Source organism: Macrobrachium rosenbergii, chromosome 26 (genome assembly GCF_040412425.1).
Source record: "Macrobrachium rosenbergii isolate ZJJX-2024 chromosome 26, ASM4041242v1, whole genome shotgun sequence".
NCBI classification, from domain to species: domain Eukaryota; kingdom Metazoa; phylum Arthropoda; class Malacostraca; order Decapoda; family Palaemonidae; genus Macrobrachium; species Macrobrachium rosenbergii.
The window spans coordinates 50,191,297-50,197,296 of NC_089766.1; positions in this window are offsets into that span (position 1 = coordinate 50,191,297).

A 6,000-nucleotide genomic window follows, 5' to 3' on the forward strand; every position below is an offset into this window, starting at 1 on the left:
AGACTGCTGAGGCTAGAGGACTGTAAGGTGTTATGTTGATCTTCCACCCCAAATCATCAAACATACCAAATTGCAGCCCTCTAGCCTCAGTAGTTTTTTATTTTATTTAAGGTTAAAGTTATAGTGGAGCGGGATAATGGGAAAAAAAGTGCAAATGGTGATACAAGCAACAGATTTGGCGTGAGAACTCTTTATTATCCCCATAAATCAAAATCAACCTCCAGCCACCTCAATATTTGGCTATTTCCAAGATGGCTGACACTTTTCCAAAATGGCGGCAAATTTGCTGTATATTTTTAATATTTTCATTTCATAAGCCTATAAAAGTTGCATACTGTCCATACAATGATTGAGAAATTGTATTTTGGCATTCTTACTGTCATGAGATAAAGTGAACCCATCTTTCCAGTATGGCCACCATATGAACACTATATTTCCAAAATGGCCGCCAAAGATAATAAAGTATGTATCTCCTGAGAGAAACCAATATGTTTTGTGTATCAATTAGTTTTAGCAAGTGCAGCTGCAGAGAGCTGTGCAGCTAAGTCCAGATTTGTAGCACTTGCACCTGCCATGGCATTCCTTTTTGCAGCCACACTTATGGTGTCCTGCACTTCCACTGGATGAAGGGAGGGGATTCTCATGTTTAAAGTGAGCAGGAGGTACATTTGTGTAATATTCAGGAAGAGAAGGTACTTTTTTTTTTCACTTTGGATGATTTGGGCCAAGTTTCTGTCCTTACCCTTTTCATCAGTGCTCGGATGCTGAAACAGAGAGATGCCTGTCCCATGGAAGGATGTTTGTGCAGTTGTGGCACTTGGATTATGGTCCAGATTGTCAACAGCACAAGTTGCAAAGGGCCCTTTTCTATGTGTAGTGGGACAAACTACTACTTCCTCCACAGCCCTTGTTACAACTGCTTCTCCTAACCCTTTAGTCAATTCCAGAACCCTATCATAGCTGGTGCTGATTCCATGGTGATGGAATGTATCAATTAATTGACGCTTCTTGGTTTTTGTAAAGACCAGGAGACCAATATATATTGGAAACGGAGGTTCTCTTGACTTGGAATGTCTGGAGAATGTTAAAGATGCTGGATTATTTCGACAGTTGAAGTGCAAAAGTTGTGTTAAAGCTAGATCAGTAGATGATGATCCATATTTAAGTTTGGATTTTATATCGCCTCCGTTTTGTAGCACACTTACAAATTCCAACAAACTTGGTGGCACAGATTCTCTTCTAGTGTCTGCTGTTAAGGTTCCATCAAATTCTATCTCATGTTCAAGCATCTGTTTCCTTAATATCTTAGCTGCTTTGGCCACGATTAGTGCATCATTGTAGTCACATGCCGTGGCTAGGGCTTCTCCCATTTTCCTTTTGTAGGCAAACCAAATTTCTCTTCCCTTTTAAAGTCCCTCCAGTTCTGGGATGCGGGCAAGTATCTGTTCTTTCAGCTGTGTTCTGTGCACAAGGAAGCATCAACATTTAGCTGTTCCAGTCTTTGTTTGTACAAATCATAAAGTTCTACGATTGTAAAATAGCAGCACCCATCTGTAGTCAACTGCTTGACTCTTATGTACATCTCAAGCTCAGCAAGAGCATGAGCACATGCCTCTTGTCTATACTGCACGTAATCATCTCCAGTTTATTGGGAATTTAGCCAGGCCCTTCCCCTGTTGTACACACCTGTCAGACAAGATGGGTGATACATATGGTCCTGAGAACCAATATCTCTAGCACTAAGCTTGGCCAGAAGTTTCTCATCTAGTAGGTTGGTGGCACATCGTTGCAGCTTTTCATGCAAAGGCAATGTCATGGCCAATCGTAAATCTTTGATTGGTGCTGGTTGGTCGCAAATAAAGCATATTCCTTCTTAGTGTTAGATTCTTCTGCATCTTCTTCATCTGCCTTCTGGCTACTACGTGTGAATTTTGCTGATGGGGCATCATCATCATCTTTTGTCTTACACAATGACTAACTTTTCCTTTCTAGTTTTGTTGTTTTGAACTTCAGCATACATGATTCATGATATGTTGCTTTGTTATTTTCAAAGGTCTGCAGAATTCCATCACCTTCATCAAGCCTTTTGGGGTGAAATGGTATAGGCATTGCATTTATCTTATAGAATTCAGGAATGTTTGTAGCAAGGGGAACATAGCCAGCACCAGATGCATCAGCTAGTCTTTCACGTGTGTCCTCTTGGCACAAGCAGCTAAGCTTCCAGTTAGTCATACTATCTCACTTCAGGAAAGACGTTGACTTCCAAGATTGTCCTGCCATTGCTTTTGTTCTGTTGGCTGAGGGTTTATACTTTTACCACCTATATAACATATGTGCACTTTCAGATATGGGATACAACTAGGCTCAGATATGTCATAATCCTACCCCTAGCCCGATCATTCATCCAGTGCTATTTAATTCCCGTGTGATCTGTACACCATCTAGAAGACTAAAGCCTCATCTTCCTTGGCTCGGCTCTCCCGCGCTGGCACATCCTGTCAATTCAGGTGCAGCTGTTTAACTCTGAAGTGGGGCTAGCTAAACAGCATTTGGGAAACTAATAACAAATCTCCGCCATTAGCTAGCACTGAACCCCATGCTGAGTTTCACAGTTATAGTGTCAACCAGTGTGCCCTGGTAGTACACTGACACTACACTATTACACTTTTACACTTTTACATTAAGCTTATTACCCATTTTTTTTCTAAATGAGGATGAAAATTAATTAACTGGGGATTAATTGATTTCTAATCTACAAAAAATGAACTGATCAGGCTGAAGTTACCCCAAATCCATGTATTACCCGACCTTTAGCTTCATATATGAGCTTAAATGCCAATTTTTGCCATTTTGGTGGACATTTTTGATATAGTGACAGCCATCTGGGATATTTCTATGCAGAGAAATTATGTATCTACATATATAAAGGCTTGTTTTTAATATTTTAATATAAACTGGGAATGACTTGGGCATTTGAATGTGATTAATCAATTAAATACCAATATTCAAATATCCACAGGGCGCCATTTTGAAAACCTGTCGGCTATCTTGGAAAATGGCAAACTTTGTTTGTGTGGCCGAGGTTGATAACGAGACCAAGGGACAAGAAGAATAGCTGAGCCAAGTTTCGTGCTTGTATCACCATTTGCACTTTCCCCTATTTATTTATTTATTTTTTTTGTAGTTACCCGCTCCACTATTAGCCATAATCGTGATTCTGGCAACGACATAGGATGGGTCTCCACCGGGCCGTGGTTATAGTGTCATGGGCCGAGGCTCATACAGCATTATATCGAGACCACCGAAAGATGGATCTGTTTTCGTTGGCCTTGATTACACGCTGTAGCGACTGTACAGATAACTCGATTGCGCCGAAGAAACTTCTGCGCATTTTTTACTTGTTTTTTTTTAATACAATTTGGAACGGAATGTCACCAAGATAGGCTTTGTGTATCAAGAATCTAAGGAAGTCTGTACAAAAACTGTAGTTCCAACATTATCCCGTGGTGTCCTTGCTTGAAATTTACCACTGAATTCCATTCTCCATATCGCCACGGTGAAAGTTCTTGTGACTAGAGAAGTTTCGATGTTTGCTGCAACAACTCATTATGAAACAATATAAATACGCATAAAGTATATATACAGTTACTGTATCGAGATCAGGCAGATTACGTATCTATATCAATCACGTTAGTCAATATATAGCGCCTGAAGAAGCTACTAGAAGAAGGTCGCTTTGCCAACTTACTTCTTACTCGTCGAATCTGGGTGATCTCAGGTGTTACATTTAGTTTCCAAACGTTGAATGGTGGCCCTATAATCTTATTCTCAGACCTTTGACAGTGCCATAGCCTTTGTTCCATAGCTTTCCACATCCTTGGAGGCGAGTTACGTTGCTAGAGATGTCACTCAGGCAAGCTTCGTTTTTTGTCGCTTGTCAGTTTTTCAAAAAAAGTGTCAAACAGGATAATCTCTAGAGTTGTTTGGTGGATTATCATAAAAATGTTTTCCTCTGTGCTTAATGTTTTTCTTGTTTCCAAGTGAGGTGCTTTCCTCGAATATTTTGAAAATCATTGTTCTGAAGGCAACCCGATTTTTCAGTCGGAAGCTCGTGTTTCTGGAACTAAGTTTAAATTTCCTCATACCAGGTTGCCATGAGCCTTTTGTTATCGTTACTGATGTCGCTGTTGGTTGGTTAGATTCCAGAGGCCCCCTTCAGTACCCTTCCCCGCTTACAGGCTGCCTTTAGGCAAGGACACGTACTGGCATGTAGCGTATGACTTGATGCCGTGGAACTGGTCTTTCAGTTGACAGTCAGAGGCTTTGTTAGTGTGACTATAATGAAATTGGGTCTTAGAATTTAACAGTCAATATATATGTGTTTGTATTTGGAGTTTATCCCAACCCAGTATGTGACTGGCATGCATCCAGGAAACCAATGCTATGGATAATCCTTTGTTCCGTCGTCTTGAGCTATATCTGTAAACGTCAGAGCTATCTCTGTAAACGTCAGTGATAGGCACAGAGATTAACTGACTTGCATGGCAGGTTATCCCCATATTTTGTTGGTATTCAGTCTCCAGCGCTCAAAGAAGAGCTCTCTCATTTAGGGGAACGGGGGTTAGGGGAGACATCCAACCCCCTCCTGCAAACCTGTTATCGCTCCCGGTGGGGGCGGGGTATGTAGGGGATCGGGAGGGTAGGGGAGACAGCAGCGCCGAGATCCAGTGCGCGTAGCTTGCGCCAGCAAGCGCGTTGTACTATGTAATCCAGGTACTATTGAAGAAACTAGGTAACAGTAATCTTACATAAGATGGGAACCGATAGAATTCTGTTGCACAACAATGAGGTTATCTTAGATTTCAGTTTTAACGCCCATTTAATGTACGATTTAATGTGACTATCAGAAAGTTTATATCAGGTTCTGGGGTAATGGTCAAATCTGGTTTGATGACTGAGGTAAAAATCATACCATGTTAAGTAAACTGATTTTAACATGTGGACTTGAAACGAAATCACACCTTTTTACAAGGGTAATGATAAACTAAATTATCCGTCGAAACAAAACATCATAAGCAATTTTGGGGCTAGCCAGTTATTTGACAACGTTTCTTGTGAAAACTGACATCTTGAGCCACTTTCCACCATGTCTGCTTTTAGAAAGATTTTAGCTACTCTAGAGAATATATACAGATGGGTATTTTCCATTATCTTTAAAAGATGTTTTTTGCGTCCAAACTCAGCACATTTTTTTGGTGCTGACTCTTTGAATATACCATTTATTCATCTGAGTATAGATTTAGAACCACTGTGCCTTTCTCAAGGAATGGTTAGTACTGACTGCATCAGTGCAGGACTATCACATCGCTCCAGTGGCCTCTGGAGAGTCGATTTTAAAACATTGGAATTTGGACACTTGAATCCTGACAGTAATTATGTTCACAGAAACCAATTGGGTCCGTGTGCTACTCTTTCAGATCTGATTATTTACATCTAAGGCAACCCTTAGTACTGTCAGTGCACCTCATGCGGTGCACTGTAGGCATTACTTAAGGTTCTTTGCAGCGTCCCTTCTACCCCTAGCTGCAACCCCTTGCAATTCTTTTACTGTACTCCGCTCGTATTCTTTTTATGCCATCTTGCTTTCCGCCCCTCCCCAACAATAGTTTCATAGCGCAACTGCGAGGCTTTCTTCCTGTTACGCCTTTCAAACCTTTCTACTCTGAATTTCCGTTTCAGCGCTGAGTGACCTCTAAGGCAACCTTGCCATTGGACATGAGCTCAGAATAACCAATTTGATTTTAGTGATAACTTTAGCTCGGTTAACCATTAGACTTCAAATACAAGCATATGATCTTAGTTGCTGGAGGCTACGCGCTCAGTGTCCTTGTGTAAAAGGAGAATAAAATATCGAGAATCACTACGTTTTTCTTTATTTTGTAATCATAATATATGACATTAAGTTGTTTTTGGAGCAACAATTAGAGATTGATTTTGGAA